Below are 18270 nucleotides of genomic sequence, written 5' to 3' on the forward strand. Positions count from 1 at the left end.
TACCTGGAGCCATACGGTCACAGAAAATTTTAAAAATTAATTTCAATTGATATGCATGCTTTTGTCATAGATAATTATGAGTGGTCAATAAAAGAATTTCTGGTATTGAATATATCACATTAATATAATATAAAGTAGGGAAAGTGGAATGGAAATACAAGTTTAAGCAGTAAATGGAGTAATTTTTTGCCTGTTAAAGATGAGCTTGTTTGTGTATGTTTAAATTGAATTATGTTTGATATGAAATTGCTATGGCATTTAGATTCCATGGGAAACATTTTTAGAAGTCATGTAAGAGCTTTCCTTCTAAATCATAGACGACACAAACAAATGGAAAAACTTCCCATGCCCATCAATTGTAAGAATCAATGTGTTAAATGGCCATACTGCCCAAAGCAATCTACAGATTCAACACTATTTCTATTAAACTGCCAATGTCATTTTTTTCAAAGAATTAGGAAAAAAAAACTATTCTAAAATTTATATGGAACCGAAAAAGAGACATCACATTATTAGACTTCAAACTATAATATAAAGCTGCATGGTACTGGTACAGAAACAAACACATAGACCAATGGAACAGAATAGAGAACCCAGAAATAAGGCAACACACCTGCAGCCGTCTGATCTTCAACAAAGTCAGCAAAAATAAGCAGTGGGGAAAGGACTCCCTATTCAATAAATGGTGCCAGGATAGCTGGCTGTCCACATGCAGAAGAATGAAACTGGATCTTTACCTTTCATGTAGAAAAATTAACTCAAGATGGATTAAGGATTTAAATGTAAGACCTTAAATGAAAAATCCTGGAAGAAAACCTAGGAAACACCATACTGGACATTGGTCTTAGGAAAGAATTTATGACAAAGTCCTCAAAAGCAATTGCAACAAAACCAAAAATTGACAAGTGGGATCCAATTAAAGGGCTTCTGCACAGCCAAATAAACTATTAACATAGTAAACAGACAACCTACGGAACGGTAGGATATTCACAAACTATGCATCTGACAAAGGCCTAATATCCAGAATCTATAAGGAACTTAAACAATTCAACAAGCAAGAAACAATAACCTTATTAAAATCGGGCAAAAGACATGGGCAGACACTTCTCAAAAGAAGCTGTGCAAATGGCCAACAAACATATGAAAAAATGGTCAACATCACTAATCATCAGAGAAATGCAAATCAAAACTACGATGAGATACCATCTCACACCAATCAGAATGGCTATTACTAAAAAGTCAAAAAACAACAGATGCTAGTGAGGCTTCAGAGAAAAGGGAATGCTTATTTACTATTGATGAGGATGTAAATTAGTTCAGCTGTGGTGGAAAGCAGTTTGGAGAGTTCTCAAATAACTTAAAATAGAACTACCATTCAACCCAGCAATCCCATTACTGGGTGTATATCCAAAAGAAAAGAAATCATTCCACCAAAAAGATACCTGCAATCATATGTTCATCACAAGCAATATTCACAATAGCAAAGACATGGAATCAACCTAAGTACCCATCAATGCTGTACTGGATAAAGAAAATGTGGTACATATGCACCAAGGAATACTATGCAGCCAGGAAAAAGAATGAAATCATGTCCTTTGCAGCAACATGGGTGGAGATCTTTATGTCTTTATTGTTGTGTCTTTTTAATTTTTATTTTATTTTAATTTTTGAGACAAAGTCTCACTCTGTCCCCCCTGGCTGGAATGCAGTGGCACGATCTCAGCTCACTGCAACCTCTACCTCCTGGGTTCAGGCAATTCTCCTGTCTCAGCCTCCCGAGTAGCTGGGACTACAGGTGCACATCACCATGCCTGGCTAAGTTTTGTTTTTTTAGTAGAAGCAGGGTTTCACTATGTTGGCCAGGCTGGTCTCAAACTCCTGACCTCAAATGACCCACCTACCTCAGCCTCCCAAAGTAGCTGGGATTACAGGCGTGCACCACCATGCCCAGCTTATCTTTGTCTTTGTCTTTGGTTTCATCTTTATGTCTCATGGACATAAGGATGGTAATAATAGACACTAGGGGCTCCTGGGTCAGGGAGAGGGAGAGGGATTAGGGTTGAAAAACTATTGAGTACTATGCTTACTACCTGGATGACAGGATCACTTGTGTCCCAAACCTCATCATCACACAAATATACCCATATAACAAACCTGACGTGTACTCTCTAAGCCTAAAATAAAAGTTGAAATTATTTTTTAAAAGTTTTCCTTTTAAATGTTCAATATTTGCAAATACCAGAAGTTACATCCTTTCTGTCTATGTAAACTTATGAAGGAACATTTGAGATGTTAACTTAAATAGGTATGAGAAGCTATGGAGTTTTCTTTTTCTTTTTCTTTTTTTTTTGAGACAGAGTCTCCCTCTGTCGCCCAGGCTGGAGTGCAGTGGCGCCATCTTGGCTCACTGCAAGCTCCACCTCCCAGGTTCATGCTATTCTCTTGCCTCAGCCTCCCGAGTAGCTGGGACTACAGGCACCCGCCACCACACCCGGCTAATTTTTTGTATTTTTAGTAGAGACAGGGTTTCACCGTGTTAGCCACTATGGTCTCAATCTCCTGACCTCGTGATCTGCCCTCCTCGGCCTCCCAAAGTGCTGCGATTACAGGTGTGAGCCACCGCGCCTGACTGAGAAGCCATGGAGTTTTTGACCATTATTTTAGAAGGTAACCAAGCAGAAAGTTGAAGGTCTCTGCATCCAACAGCACATAAGAAGAATTTAAAAACAGGTATTCGGAGATGATAACATTTGGCTTCAACCAGGCTTTGAGCTAGTCCCACATTGCTTTCATACCTGATAACCAACCTCATCGACTGGGCCATGGGACCACCTTAGGGAAACCGTCCTGTGGGAGTCTCCTGCCCCTCATTCCCTGACTCATTCTTGCCTCAAATCCCAGAAAGCCTCAGAAAGTAGAAGGTGAAATTTTGGTCCTAGTTCCCAAGCCCTAGTCCACCCACCAACCATCTCAACAATTAGCAATGATTTGCAGATTTGCAGTTTTCAAAGTGTTTTCCTCTCCTTTCTCTCCTCACTGCTCCTGCTGTGATAGGTGAAGAAATTGGAGCTCGGAGGATTTCAGTGATTTGCACGGGATCACACAGCAGGAAACGGCATCGTTAATATTTGGATCCAGGCTATCGGTCTTCAAACTCTGTGTTTCATCCATGACATCTCATTGTTTCTGGGGAGTCTTCTTTTAGACAGAGGCCAAAGCAACTGGGATCTCCTGAGTCTGGGGAGCCCATTCAGCACTCTTAGGGAGATGGTGGTGAGTGGGTGTCCCTGGACTCTTCTGGGAGACTCCATCAAGATTCTCTGCCAGGGCTGGGCACAGTGGCTCACACTTGTAATCCTAGCACTTTGGGAGGCTGAGGCAGGTGGATCACTTGAGGTCAGGGGTTCGAGACCAGCCTGGCAAACATGGTGAAACCCCGTTTTTTTTTAAAAAATACAAAAATTAGCTGCACATGGTGGCATGCCCCTGTAGTCCCAGCTACTCGGGAGACTGAGGCAGGAGAATCACTTGAACCGGGAGGTGGAGGTTGCAGTGAGCCGAGATTGCACCATTGCACTCCAACCTGGGCGACAGAGTGAAACTCTGGCTCAAAAAAAAAAAAAAAAAAAAAAAAAAAATTCTCTGCCAGACACTTGGAGTGAACTTACACACAGCGAGGGGGAAATCAACACATACAGATACTTAGTGTGGAATAAGATACCACGGTGTGGAGCCAAGACGAGTATGAATAAACATTCACATAAAAATGTGCAAGATTTGCCGTGAGTGGTGTTTCAGTCTGTATAGTTATACCAGAAATAAGAATTGGTCGGATGTCAAAATACTACTCATCTAGCTTTAGTTTTTATTTTTAATTGAAGACAAAGGCTTTTAGAAACCAAGAGAAATACTAAATCTGTTTCAGCTTACCTCAAAGGGCCCAGATGAATAGTTACTTCTGGCTGGCTAAGTTGAATCTATGCTTTGGGTGTTATTTTTGAGAACTTTAGAGGAGAATTTTTTTTTTCTTAGCGCACTTACTAAAAAGGTTGCTAGACATACTTATTGGAAAAATAGTTACTCAGGGCTTGGGACTTAATTTTTTTGGTTCCTCAGCATGAGGTATAATCATTTGAGGCTGAGCCCTTGAGAGCATTAAAAGTCAAATGAAGTTTCAAAAAAACAAGAAAGATTATCAAGGTCTTAAAGGAGTAAATCTATAGGTGAGATACACAATAAGTAATTTTCATCCACTTAGTGCATACAGGAAATAATTTCCTAGATAGGACTGCAGTATTGTACATAATACAAGGTCACACTCAAAGGCTACCTGAAAGTTTGGGGATACAGGTGGCCAGGAGTTTAGTAACCTGGAATTTATCTTACGTGTCCTCATTGGTTGGCTCCAGCTGTTTACTTTGTGTGTGTGTGTGTGTGTGTGTGTGTGTGAGACAAGAGTTTTGCTCTTGTTGCCCAGGCTAGAGTACAGTGGCATGATTTCAGCTCACTGCAACCTCCACCTCCCGGGTTCAAGCGATTCTCCTGCCTCAGCTTCCTGAGTAGCTGGGATTACAGGCATGCACCACCACGCCCAGCTAATTTTGTGTTTTTGGTAGAGATGGGGTTTTACCATGTTGGTCAGATTGACCTCAGGTAATCCACCTGCCTTGGCCTCCCAAAGTACTGGCATTACAGACACGAGCCGCTGCACCCAGCCCCAGCTGTTTACTTTTGCGGATGACTCACGTTGCTGGTTGTTCAACCTCCGCTGATAGATAGGGCTCACTTCCTTTTGTCACAGCCTATCTTGGGCTGGCAAACGTGTTAACATAGGGGACGGTGTCACAAATATTAAATTCTGCGTGGAATTTAATTGCAAATCTGGGTTGACACAGTGGGGTCTTTCCCAAGCACAATCTGGGTATCGTGAAAAACTTGCAAATGGTACCCTCCATCCCAATTCACTGTGTTCACCCCAGCTTCTGAGACGTCCCTCTCATGCCTATCTTGCGTGGGACAGACAATCTGGATGTTGAATTTAATGCCTTTGTGACTAGGCTTTTAGTGCCAGAGAATCACTTGTCTGAAGCCATAATTCAAATTACAGTGAAATCAGACAGATATTCATAGACTATCAAGCTGGGAGGATGCCAGAGACCATTTACCAATGTCAGCGGTCACCTAGGTGCTATTGGCAGCTCAGGCAGCAAGATCTTTTTCTGTGAAATCTTTCCATGCAGGACAAACAGCATTCTAGATCCTGCCCACTGCATGTCACCAGTACATCTGTCACAGTTATTGTAACAACTAGAACCCACCTCTCCTGCATTTCCAAGTACTGGGGGAGACCGATGGTCCTACCATTTTCAGCTGACAATGCTGTGCACAAGGAGGAAATCAGATCCAGGAAAAGAGAATTACTTGCCTGAGGTCACAATGCAAATTACAGTGAAATCAGAATGTTACTCTGCACTCTCCCAACTTTAATCCCTGTCCCGATACTATCCATCTGTAAAGCAGCAGAAAAACATCCTAATTCACTTACTATTTGTGACCAGTATCTGTGAAATGCTTTAAACTCCTAGGCAAAAGATACTAAGTAACTACTCCTAGTTCTTTATTGCTTATTTGTAACTCAAAGCACTATCAATTCCAGTGTAAATAACCAAATAATAATTTAAATTGTAATCCATTCTGGAAGTACTTTTTTTTTTTTTTTTGAGACAGAGTCTCGTTCTGTCACCCAGGCTGGAGTGCAGTGGCACGATCTCAGTTCACTGAAACCTCCGCCTCCCAGGTTCAAGTGATTCTCCTGCCTCAGCCTCCTGAGTAGCTGGGATTACAGGCGTGCACCACACCCAGCTAATTTTTGAGATGTGGGGGTTTAGTGGAAACGGGGTTTCACTATGTTGCCTAGGCTGGTCTCGACCCCCTGACTTCAGGAAATCTGCCTGCCTCGGCCTCCCAAAGTGCTGGGATTACAGGTGTGAGCTCGAAGTACTTTTCCTCAAGAAAGCTAGATCAGGGATGGATAGATGACCACAACTCTGCCAGTGCTTGTTTATTTGAACTGAAGCATGCACGTGGTGGCATTTGAGCTCTCCCAGATATTATGTCAGAAAGTTTCTCTTGGAGTTACGTTATCTACCCCAGGGACCCCTGTTTAGGTTCTTCTGGATTGCGAGGAGGGAACTGGACTTTCAGAAGTAGCCCAATGGGAGTTAAAGGAACCACCTTGAGCAGGTGTGCAAGATGTAGCCACAAGGAGGCATAAGTGCTGCAGGACCGTGTGGGAGAAAACAGCCCCCTTCCCAGCCCACAGATCTCTCCCTTCCACAGCTACATCAGCGGGAGCAAGATGCTCCCTGCCAAGCACTTGAAGCTGCCTGGAACAAGGTGCTATGCAAACACCGTCCTTATTATTGCTTCTAATCTGCAGACCCTGAGCTCTCTGTCTGTAAATACCAAGACAGCAATGGGGCTGGGTAGACGGAAGCCAGGGCTTGGAGCAGCCCAGGCTACTTGTTGCTAGGTGCTTTTCCAACCAGTGATGCCAAGCCTCTAATCTAAGCCTCAGCAAGTCCTATATATTTGTCTGCGATAGGAGCTTCCTCTTTTAGAACACAAATACTGGTTTGTTTTCTTTTTTTTTTTTTAATTATACTTTAGGTTTTAGGGTACATGTGCACAATGTGCAGGTTTGTTACATATGTATCCATGTGCCATGTTGATTTCCTGCACCCATTAACTCGTCATTTAGCATTAGGTATATCTCCTAATGCTGTCCCTCCTCCCTCCCCCCACCCCACAACAGTCCCCGGAGTGTGATGTTCCCCTTCCTGTGTCCATGAGATCTCATTGTTCAATTCCCACCTATGAGTGAGAACATGCAGTGTTTGGTTTTTTGTCCTTGTGATAGTTTACTGAGAATGATGTTTTCCAGTTTCATCCATGTCCCTACAAAGGACACGAACTCATCATTTTTTATGGCTGCATAGTATTCCTAAACAATCAACTTCTGTTCTTTCCCAACAGAGCTACACAGCCCTAGGCTGCTCTTTGTCTTTGCTGAGTCCTGGGAGCAGATCTCAGGTCTTCCAGCTTTCTTTTTTCTTTTTCTTCTTTTTTGCTTTCCAACTTTTAAGTTCCGGGGTACATGTGCAGGATGTGCAGGTCTGTTACATAGGTAAATGTGTGTCACCGTGGTTTGCTGCACAGATCATCCCATCATCTGGGTATTAAGCCAGAAATCCATTAGCTGCTCTTCCTGATGCTCTCCCTCCTCCCACCCTCCACCCTCTGACAGGCCCCAGTGTGTGTTTTTCCCTGCCATGTGTCCATGTGGTCTTATCGTTCAGCTCTATTTGTAAGTGAGAATATGTGGTATTTGGTTTTCTGTTCCTCATTAGTTTGCTGAGGATAACAGCTTCCAGCTCCATCCATTCCCTGCAAGGGACATGATCTCATTCCTTTTCATGGCTGCATATTATTCCATGGTACCACATTTTCTCTTTTGAAATCTGTTGGAGACCTGACTGGGGAAAAGGCTCTTAGGGTCTAAGTGGTTAGTTTCCCTCCTCCACTGTGGAACCAGCAGAGGAGTAGGGAAGTGTAGAGACTTGGGGTATATGCCAGCCAGTTTCACCAACTAAGGCAGTGCAGAGTGCCTACAAGATCAAAGGATGCTCCTCTGGAAATCTTTGTTTTAGAGATGGGGTCTCACTATGTTGCCCAGGCTGGTCTCAAACTCCTTGGTGGGAGAGCTCAAGTGATCCTCCCACCTTGGCCTCCCAAAGTGCCAGGATTATAGACATGAGCTACTATGCCTGGCCTCCTCTGGATATCTTGGCTGGCAAGGGGTTCAAAGCTTAAGAGATGACTTTGCAGCCAAATTCAGAGGGTGGTGAGCTCTTCAAGACAATGCACCGAGTTTCCTCAACTACCCCATGGCGTGGAAAGAAAAAGGGAGGAGAGAGATGATTGTTTTAGTGATTCCAGTGAGAAAAATGTAAAAGAGACTTAGAAACGTGATCACCTTCTACAATGTTTCCAGTAAACCTGTGGTAAAAAGATTATTTTAGATATTTGGGGAACTTTTATGTAGGATCAAGTGTCAGATGATTAATTTTGTTGGATGTGGTAATGGCATTATGGTTACGTAATAAAGTATTATCTTCTTTTTAATTACCCAGTGAAGTATTTAGGTTAAAAAAAACTTGAAAACTTGGATTTGTTTTAAAATATTTTGACTTTTAAAAAGTGAGTGTAGATGAAACGTATGATAAAACATTGATAATTATTAAAGCTGAGGGCTTGTATGCTATTTTAGACGTTTTTATTTTTAAAAATGTAGCAAGGATGACAAATATTTTATATAAAAATATGGGAATTAGTTATGTGATAAAGGTACTCAAAGTACATGAGGTAGCCAGGCACAGTGACTCACGCCTATAATCCTGGCACTTTGGGAGGCTGAGGCAGGAGAATGGCTTGAGACCAGGAATTCAAGACCAGCCTGGTCAACACAGTGAGAGTCTATCTCTACAAAAAATAAAAAAAGAAAATCAGCTGGGCGTGGTGGTGCATGCTGGTAGTCCCAGCTACGCTGGATACCGAGGTGAGAGGATTGCTTGAGCCTGGGAAGTCGAGGCTGCAATGAGCCGTGATCGCACCACTTCACTCCAGCCTGGGTGATCCCATCTCAAAAAAAAAAAAAAAATGTACATAAGGGCCGGGCACAGTGGCTCACACCTGTAATCGCAGCACTTTGGGAGGCCAAGGTGGGTGGATCACCTGAGGTCAGGAGTTCCAGACTAGCCTGGCCAACATGTTGAAACCCATCTCTACTAAAAATACAAAAATTAGTTGGGTGTGGTGGTGTGCACCTGTAATCCCAGCTACTCTGGAGGCTGAGGCAGGAGAATTGCTTGAACCCATTAAGCAGAGGTTGCAGTGAGCGGAGATGGTACCACTGCACTCAAGCCTAGACCACAGAGTGAGACTCCATCTCAAAAAAAAAAAAAAGCAAACACAAGGCCTTCACTTTTCTGTCTAGCTTAGAACATGTTTTCTAGAAGTTTGTCTGATTTAAGCTCTTTGGGAAAGAGTTTTCTATTTGCAAAGTTTGGTAGGGTTTACTTGAAGTTTTAAAAAATATATAGTACAGATTTTTTTAAAGGCTTTGAAAAACCTGTTAAATTCAGCAAGGTCAACAGTATAAAAGAGATAGGGCAGGACTCAGGACAGTGTCTCTCATCCCCCAACACAATATTTCTTCCATGTTCTCCTTTTCTGTATTACTTCATCCTGGTGGGCAGCCGCTTGTGTTTTTTTTTTTTTTTTTTTTTTGAGACAGAGTCTTGCTCTGTCACTAGGCTGGAGTGCAGTGGCGCAATCTCGGCTTACTGCGATCTCCACCTCCTGGGTTCAAGCGATTCCCCTGCCTCAGCCTCCTGAGTAGCCGGGACAACAGGTGCACACAACCACCCCCGGCTAATTTTTTGTATTTTAGTAGAGACAGGGTTTCACTGTGTTAGCCGGGATGCTCTTGATCTCCTGACCTCGTGATCTGCCCGCCTTGGCCTTCCAAAGTGCTGGGATTACAGGCGTGAGCCACCACGCCTGGCCAGGCAGCCACTTGTTTATGGTATTAGACACTTCAGCTCCTTTTTGCTTGTCTCCCTAGAGGAAAGCGTTTTGTTTGTTGCTTTGTCTATTCAAGTCCATTTTCTGAATGTCTTCCCAAGTAGTGCCTGTTCCGGGACAGCTTAAGTCAAGGAGCCATGGGTTGCATGTGAGTGGTGATCATAAAACCTGGATGTTTTTGATATTTTAAAATTTTAAAACATGCCTCGGGATGATATAGTCCTTCCCTTAACATGAATTAAACAAGCAGAACATGGTTGGTTCGATGGAACATATACAGGAATGATACAGAGCTTGCCCTTAACTAACTCACAGGTTTAACCACAAAAACAAAAATTACAACTTTTTTAAAACGTTCACATAGAGTAGGAGGCCTGTTCCGCAAAACGTTTTTGAAAAATGTTGTCATTAATTCCAGAACCAAGTTGCGACTTACCTTCTTTACTAGCTAGCGTTTATTTTTTATTTTATTTTATTTTATTTTTATTTTTGGTCTCTAATGTCTAACGTATAACTGCTGAGCTACAAGAACCATGACTGCAGTCGTGCCCAAAAGCGAGAATTTCTTTTGTCTAGCTTTCAGGAAGTTAGCAGAAAAAATAACGTAAGACACACTAGAGCAAAAACAGGAGGAAAATGCACTAAAGCCAAGAAGAGGCAGCTTCCACCTAGGAAAGCCTCTGGCTGTGAGCTTGCCACCCAGAAATGCAGAGAGATCGGTGTTTTCTACCCGGGTATCCTGAAATGACGCCAGGACTGGGATTCGTAGGGATTTCCTCCAGTCCTGTTTTTCTTTTCTTTTTTTTTTTAATTTTTTTTTTTTTTTTTTGAGACAGAGTCTCACTTTGTTGCCCAGGCTGGAGTGTAATGGTGTGATCTCGGCTCACTGCACCATCTGCCCCCTGGGTTCAAGCGATTCTCCTGCCTCAGCCTCCCAAGTAGCTGGGATTACAGGCATCCACCACCACGCCTGGCTAATTTTTGTATTTTTAGTAGAGATGGGTTTTCGCCATGTTGGACAGGCAGGTCTCAAACTCCTGACCTCAAGCAATCCACCAATTTTGGCCTCCCAGAGTGCTGGGATTACAGGCGTGAGCCACTGTGCCCAGCCCCAGACCTGTTTTTAACCCAACAGGACAACACAAAACAGCTTCCTGAGGCAGTATCAAAACAGCTTTCCTTATGACTGGGGATGTGGGCTTTGGAGGTGAAAACCGTGGAGTGGGCAGTGGAATCAGAAAGGACACAGCAGGAGCGCATTGCCGAGGCTGCCATCCTGTCACTCTCTCCTGCACCCCAGTCACACACCTGCACGCCCTCTTTAGTGACCGAACAGGCTACTCAAAGTCAGAGGGAAGTTGCACACACTGTCAGGTCATTCACTGATCCAATAAGTATCTGCTGGCAGCTGGAGTTATGGTCATAATTTTGCAGGTGCTATGATATGGCAGGGAGGGAAGCACTGTGCTTCCTGTCCTCAGGTCAGTTCCAGTCTAGCAATGTCCAGAATAATTCCTTACTCCTCAAGAGGCAGAAGCTTGGTTTTGGTGGATTTGACTATTAGAGAGAGAGATGGTACCCTTTGCATGTGCCACTACAATCCTGCTATTTCCTAAATATGCATGTTTGTATCTCATCAATTCATCCTCCTGGGATTCCACCCCAAACCAGTTGTTTAGTGTGTGGGGCAAAGGGACTAGAAGAAGTCCACAAATTCACTCCAATACCATTTTTCTGATGAAGTGGGACAATCCATTTAAATCCCTAAACGTTTGGTGCAACCCTGTCATCTGTGAGTGCTCTATGAGATGAGAATTGAGTAGTTCTCACATTAGGAAAAAAATTAACTTGAAATCCCAACGAGTTGTTCAGCTGTATGCGTGGTCTGGTTCACTCCTCTTCTAAATTCTTTTCTGGGTTGTGTGTATTAGTCTGTTCTCATGCTGCTAATAAAGACGTACCCAAGACTGGGTAATTTATAAAGAAAAGAGGTTTAATGGACTCACAGTTCCACGTGGCTGGGGAGGCCTCACAATCATGGCGGAAGGTGAAGGAGAAGCAAAGGTATGTCTTACATGGAGGCAGGCAAGAGCCTGTGTGCAGGGAAACTGCCCTTTATAAAACTATCAGATCTCATGAGACGTATTCACTATCATGAGAACGGCACGGGAAAAACCCACCCCCATGATTCAATTACCTCCCACTGGGTCCCTCTCATGACACATGAGGATTATAGGAGCTGTAATTCAAGACGAGATTTGGGTAAGGACACACCCAAACCATATCATTCTGGCTTTTTCACATTAATAAACTGTATATTGTAGTAGCCTGGTCATTGTAAACGGAGAGTCCTGGCCAAACTGTGGCAAACGCACTACTGCAGAATTATCATGTCACCTAAGAGGAGCGTCAATCTTGTTTCTAACATTAATTGAGAAGATAGGATGTGGGATCTATATTCTGGCTTTGACATTTTCTATGTGTAACTATGAGAACTTGGGAAAGTTAATATAACCTCTCTCAACTATTGTTTTAGTTCATTATCCATAAAATGGTGCTAATAGTAGTCACCTTGTAAGGTTGTAATGATTAAATGAGCTCAGGTGCAGAAAGCACTGAGTAGTTTTTTTTTTAATTTTTTTTTTTTTTTTGAGATAGAGTCTCACTCTGTCACCCAGGCTGCAGTGCAGTAGTATGATCACATCTCACTGCAGCCTCAAACTCCCAAGCTCAAGCAATCCTCCCACCTCAGCCTCCCAAAGTGCTGTGATTAGAGGCATGAGCCACTGTGCCCTGGGCGTGGATGGTTGATATATAATATGTTATATGGCGGCTGCTCAGTGCATTATAGCTATTAATAAGTTAATGATTAGCCTCTTAATCAGTGTCTTAGTGCAATGAGAAGTCAGAAAGAGATGGGAAGACTTCATATTATTATGGGATGTGTAGAAATTCCTGATAAATATAACAAATGGGAACCATTTCTGAAGGGAGTTACTGAATCACTTTCTCATTAGATTCTTTAAAATAAGACAGCATCTGTTTGTTGAAAGAGTTGGATGTGGAGGGGATGCCCTCTGACATGTGCTTTAGGTTCTGAGAAACGTCTGTTAGTGGAGGAATTGCTGTTAAGATTCCCCCACGAACCTACACACTGACCCTCACCTAAGCCCACCCCTGATGACAGCTCCACCCTCCAGCTTGCCCAGAGACCAACTCCCTGTTCTTCAGAGGTTTTGTTTTCAAGTTTGACAGACACAGATACTAAAGCAAGGTTGACAGGTCCTTTACAAAGTACCAAGATTGCCATGGAAACTAAGGCACCATGACAAAACTGCAAGGGTTGGGTATCCTTTGCTTAATTGCTTATGAAGATACGTGAAACGAAAGGAAATTTCAGATCTGGTAAAATGACGGATCTGTTCAGGAGGAGGAAATGGAAGAAGAGGTAACAACACCCTTGGGGGCGGCCCAGGCAGCTCTCTTAAGATCATTGGCTCCATGGAAGCGTTTTGATGACAGAGTTTTACTTACAGTACTTGTTATATTCACGCTGGAGTGGGAAAGAAAAGCTTATGACGTTGACTATTATGAGATTAAACTGAGAATCTCTGGGGAGAAAAACAAAATGGTCAGCATGTACGCTTTTTGGCTGGATTTTAAATCTCTTTAAAAAACAATTACCTGTAGTTTCATCAAGGATTAGATGAGAATGTGGAGTGTTTCCTAAATTTTAGTGAATACAGTCATTTCAAGCCTTTTCTATTGCTATGTGAAAAAGATATATCCCGGGTATTTAATGCTAAGTGCAGACTATGCAGCATTCTAAAACATGAAGCACTCGTATTCTTCAAACTTCCGTTTAAAGCTTAAGAAAAAAAAATGAAGCTGAGAAAAAAAATTAAACCCCCATTTAAAAACTAGACCTTTGTTGAAAATGTTCTATGGAAAGACTATAGGCCTTTTAGGATTAATTTCTGTAGAATCCTCCCACAAAAGCAGTTTGTAAAAGCTGTAGGTTATTAAGGTACGATGAGGAAAGTACTATTGTGTATAATTTCAGGCCACACTTAATTATCAGTGCCTAGTTATAAAGTGGGTGGGAGAGTGACCCTTTAATTCTTCTTAAAGAGTGAAGATTTTTATTTTTTTAATTATTTATTTTTATTTATTTTTGAGACAGAGTCTCATTTTGTCACACAGGCTGGAGTATAGTGTGTGATCTCGGCTCACTGCAACCTCTGCCTCTCGGGTTCAAGCAATTCTCGTGCCTCAGCCTCCCGAGTAGCTGGTATTACAGGCGCAAGCCACCATGCCCAGCTAATGTTTATATTTTTAGTAGAGATGGAGTTTTGCTATGTTGGCCAGGCTGGTCTTGAACTCCTGGCCTCAAGTGATCCTCCGACCTCACGCACCCAAAGTGCTGGGATTACAGGCGTGAGCCACTGTGCCCAGGTGAGTTTTTTAAGAAAGATGTTTGTCAGGAAGAGGGATGATGTTTGGTGCTATTATGATGGTGTTATTTCCAGGGACCAGCAATGTCCAAAGACTGTTTTGTGTCTTACTCCTTTTCTGCAAAGTGTCCTTGATCTGAGAGTGAGACTCAAGATACAAAAGCTAAGTGAAAAACAAAACACAAGAAGACCTCTTTATATCTGAGGATAATTGAAAGTAGGAAAAGGACACTCAACTGGAATCCACTGAAAGTGAGGAGCAAAATGTCACCATAGACAATATAAAACAGGTTCCATGGTAGTTTCTTAAAATAAAATGGAAATTTATAAAAGTGATTTTTTGCTGTTATAATTAACAAGATTCTTTTATAATGACAGTTGCGCCCTAAGTCATTTGTTCAACCAAATGAAGGCTGTGATAGAATTTGGTGGCTCTCAATAAACTACTTCTTAGTACTTGTTCCCTTATGAGCCCCCTCACATGTTAATTCTGTGTTTGGCTACGTGATGAGCTTTGGCCGATGCAACTTTAGGAAGACTGATGCAAGGGAAGGCTTGATAGGTCCCTGCACTTTGAGGCTTGCCTTCTTGGAATGCTTCTTCTTGGAACCAATCTGCCATGTTATGAGAAACCCTAAGCAGCCACATGCAGAAGAACTGAAGCCCCTTCGCCAATTCCAGTTGAACCTCCAACCAGCATCCAGTACCAATTTACAGCCATATAAATGAGGCCATGGCAGACCTTCTAGACAGTCCAACTCCAAGTCAACAATATGTGAAGTGTAATAACCCCCTGGTCAACCCACAGAATTGGAAGAAGTAATAACAAATTATTATAAACCATCAAATTTGGGGATGGTTTGTTATGCAGCAATAGATAACTAAAATATAAATTGTTACCTGAAAGTGGGGTCCTGTAATAACATAGACTTTGAGTCTGGCAGAAGGAATGAAGAAATGTGGAAGAATGGGAAGGAGACTGTTAGTGGGGGCTAGAAGGGCAATAGGAAATTCCTATGGGAAGCTGGAGGAAAAAGAACCCAAGTTACGTATTGGCAGAACAAGTAACAGAACGGTTGCCTTGGTAATATGGGAAATAGAAAACATACCTAATAAACTTGTGGACCTGGATAAGGAGATTTTCAGGCAGAAAATATGGAATGTGCCATCTGGCTTCTTTTTAGTTGCCTATGACAGAGAACAGAAGATACAAGTTAAGCTCGAGAAGGACCTGTTCAGATTTCAAGTATAATTTAGAACTAAAAAGGAGCTATAATTTGCTGTGTTTGATAACACAATTGTTTTTCATTCCTAGTCTTTCCAAGAAAGAATTTTCAAAGTAAGAAATGGCCTTGGTTTGAAGATGCAATACAGGGTGCTGGGAGTGAAATATGACTTTAGGGTCAAGATCTGTATTAACACATTAGAAATATTTAAAGAATTCTCAGAGATTCTCTCAGCTAGGCAAAATACACTAAGAATCTTAAGAGTATTTTCCCATAGCATCTTGACATGCAGCCAGAGAGAGGCTGCAAACCCCAGTTCTGCAGAGAGAGGACTGCCTTGAAGAGATCTGTTAGTGTGGTTTTCTCTAATGGAGATTATAGTTTGATGCATATAAAACTATACAAATTTTAATAAAATTATATCAGCCTGGACTAAAAAAAAAAAAAAAAAAAACTAAGGAAAGAGATAGCTCAAAATGAAAAGATGCCTCAAGACTGCCAAACTTCTATGGGGAGGAAGTAAGCCAGAAAAGAAACTCAGTTACACACCTGGGTCATTTCTCTTGGAAAAAGAAGGATATCTCAGAGAACAGAGCCTAAAGCACAGAGGGCAGAGGTAAGAGGCACAGAGAATCAGTTCCAGGGAGTAGAACTGAGCCATCATCAGTAAACTAGCTACATGTACCTTACTGTTTCAAAATTTCTATGGACCAGTAACTTCTGTGTACCACCCATTTTCAACCTTTTTGAGTAGGAATGTCTATTGCAGGTTTCCTATGCTTGCCTCATCATTGTATACCGGGTGTGTGTAGGCCAGAAAACATGCCTCTTTAGTTCACACATCTTCAGATCAAGAGGCGTTGCACCCAAGAGACCCCTTCCGCACCTGGATTGATTTGGATGATGAGATTCTGTACATGATATCATAATGAAACAAGACCTCGGATGCCTTGGAGGGGGTAATTATATTTTTCATGTAGTAAGGACATGGTCCAGTAGAGACCAGAGAGTGCTCTGGTGGCCCTCAATGAATCTTATTTCCTGGGATTCAGAGCTTTGTGTAGTTCCCTCCCTCACTGACTCTCAGCTTGGCCATGTGACTAGCTTTAGACAACAGGACATTGGCAAGAATGGTGTTGACTGGAGACCTGATAAATACTTGCACACTGGGGCTTCTTCTCTTAGAACAGGTCTTCTTGAAACCTAGCCACTAAGCTAGGAGGAAGCCTGAGCAACTTTGGGTAGGAGAACTGAAACCCCAAAAAACCTTCCAGCTAAGCCCCCAGTCAATGGCCAGCACCAACTTTCAGCCTTGTGAATAAAGCCATTTTGGACCTTCTTGTCGTTCCAGCATCCAGACTACAAGTGAAGCAGAGAAAACTACCTAATCAAGCAACAGAATTGTGAGCAATGTTACATTGTTATTATTTTAAATCATGAAATGTATAGGTGGTTTTTATGCAGCAGTAGATAAGTCAAACAGGAGGCTAATAATTTTTAGATAAAATTGTACAATAGCAGCGTTAAATATCTTTTATTTTACACTTTTGCTGTACAATCATGAAAAGGGCTGTTTTGTGCAAAAAAAAGTGTGCAAAAAAAAAAACACAACTCAAGGGTTTTATTTAATTTTTCCCAAGTATTTTGTTAATCTTTTTCTATTTGAATCTCTTTCTTTTAAAGTATTTTTTATGTCATCTTCCTTGTTGACTTTCTCTTTGATTTTTAACTGGTCAACTTGTGCTATATCTTCATTTATTAATGGCTTGGTCTATATTTCAAGCAGTTCTGCAATATCACTTTCATCAACTTTGTAACATCCTGCATCTCTTGCAATATTTATAATTTCTTTCACAGTAGACTTCCACTCTACTTGAATTTATTATCTGCTATAATATTGGTGAGATAGATAGATACTAATGTCTTGAAAGGAGGGACATTTGGTTGGGAATTAATTTGATAAATGGTCAGTTTTTTTTTTTTTTTTTTTTTTTTGAGATGGAGTCTTGCTCCGTAGCCCAGGCTGGAGTACAGTGGCGCAATCTTGGCTCACTGCAAGCTCCACCTCCCGGGTTCACGCCATTCCCCTGCCTCAGCCTCCGGAGTAGCTGGGACTACAGGCGCCTGCCACCATGCCTGGCTAATTTTTTTTTTTTTTTTGTATTTTTAGTAGAGACAGGGTTTCACTGTGTTAGGCAGGATGGTCTTGATCTCCTGAACCCGTGATCTTCCCGCCTTAGCCTCCCAAAGTGCTGGGATTATGGGCTTGAGTCACCGTGCCTGGCCATGATAAATGGTCAGTTTTTTTTTTGAGACGGAGTCTTGCTCTGTCGCCCAGGCTGGAGTGCAGTGGCGCTATCTCGGCTCACTGCAAGCTCCGCCTCCCGGGTTCACGCCATTCTCCTGCCTCAGCCTCTCCGAGTAGCTGGAACTACAGGCGCCCGCCACCACGCCCGGCTAATTTTTTTTTGTATTTTTAGTACAGACAGGGTTTCACCGTGGTCTCGATCTCCTGACCTCGTGATCCGCCCGCCTCGGCCTCCCAAAGTGCTGGGATTACAAGCGTGAGCCACCGCGCCCGGCAAGTCAGTTTTTAAATAAACAGTTTTGAGTCATGATGATTTTGCTTCTGTTAACAACTCTGATAATGGATGCTCAGATTGAGGGACTCCTTGTATTAGGTTGGTGCAAAAAAAATTGCAGTTTTTGCCATTACTTTAAATTTAAGATGGCCATTACTTTCCGCCATTAAAAGTAATGGCAAAAACCGCAATTATTTTTGCACCAAACTAATACCATTGCATTTATAGCTGAGCAGGTCCTAGGATCAGCTGATGCTCGGCTTTCTGGTAAATACTGAGTTGAAGCATGTGATTTAGGCTCCTGATCTAAGACAGACTTCCTGCTTTTCACCCTGAATCAAAATTTTGACACCAACACACTGT

The 18270-nt window shown here is 42.2% G+C and overlaps 1 protein-coding gene across 6 annotated transcripts in view; it reads left to right on the plus strand.

The window, feature by feature from the left end:
• The window catches only part of CCDC3 (coiled-coil domain containing 3), a 202887-nt gene that overhangs the window by 53022 nt on the left and 131595 nt on the right, over positions 1-18270 (plus strand). For 5 of the 6 annotated variants that reach the window (XM_055296624.2, XM_063610187.1, XM_055296627.2 and 2 more), the window contains one exon: positions 16677-16728. The exons of the other annotated variant lie outside the window; for it this stretch is intronic. The gene's annotated coding sequence lies outside the window, so the exon portion shown is untranslated. The remainder of the gene's footprint in view (positions 1-16676; positions 16729-18270) is intronic. 6 annotated transcript variants of the gene reach the window in all.

The sequence above is a fragment of the Symphalangus syndactylus genome, chromosome 10, assembly GCF_028878055.3.
Source record: "Symphalangus syndactylus isolate Jambi chromosome 10, NHGRI_mSymSyn1-v2.1_pri, whole genome shotgun sequence".
NCBI lineage: Eukaryota > Metazoa > Chordata > Mammalia > Primates > Hylobatidae > Symphalangus > Symphalangus syndactylus.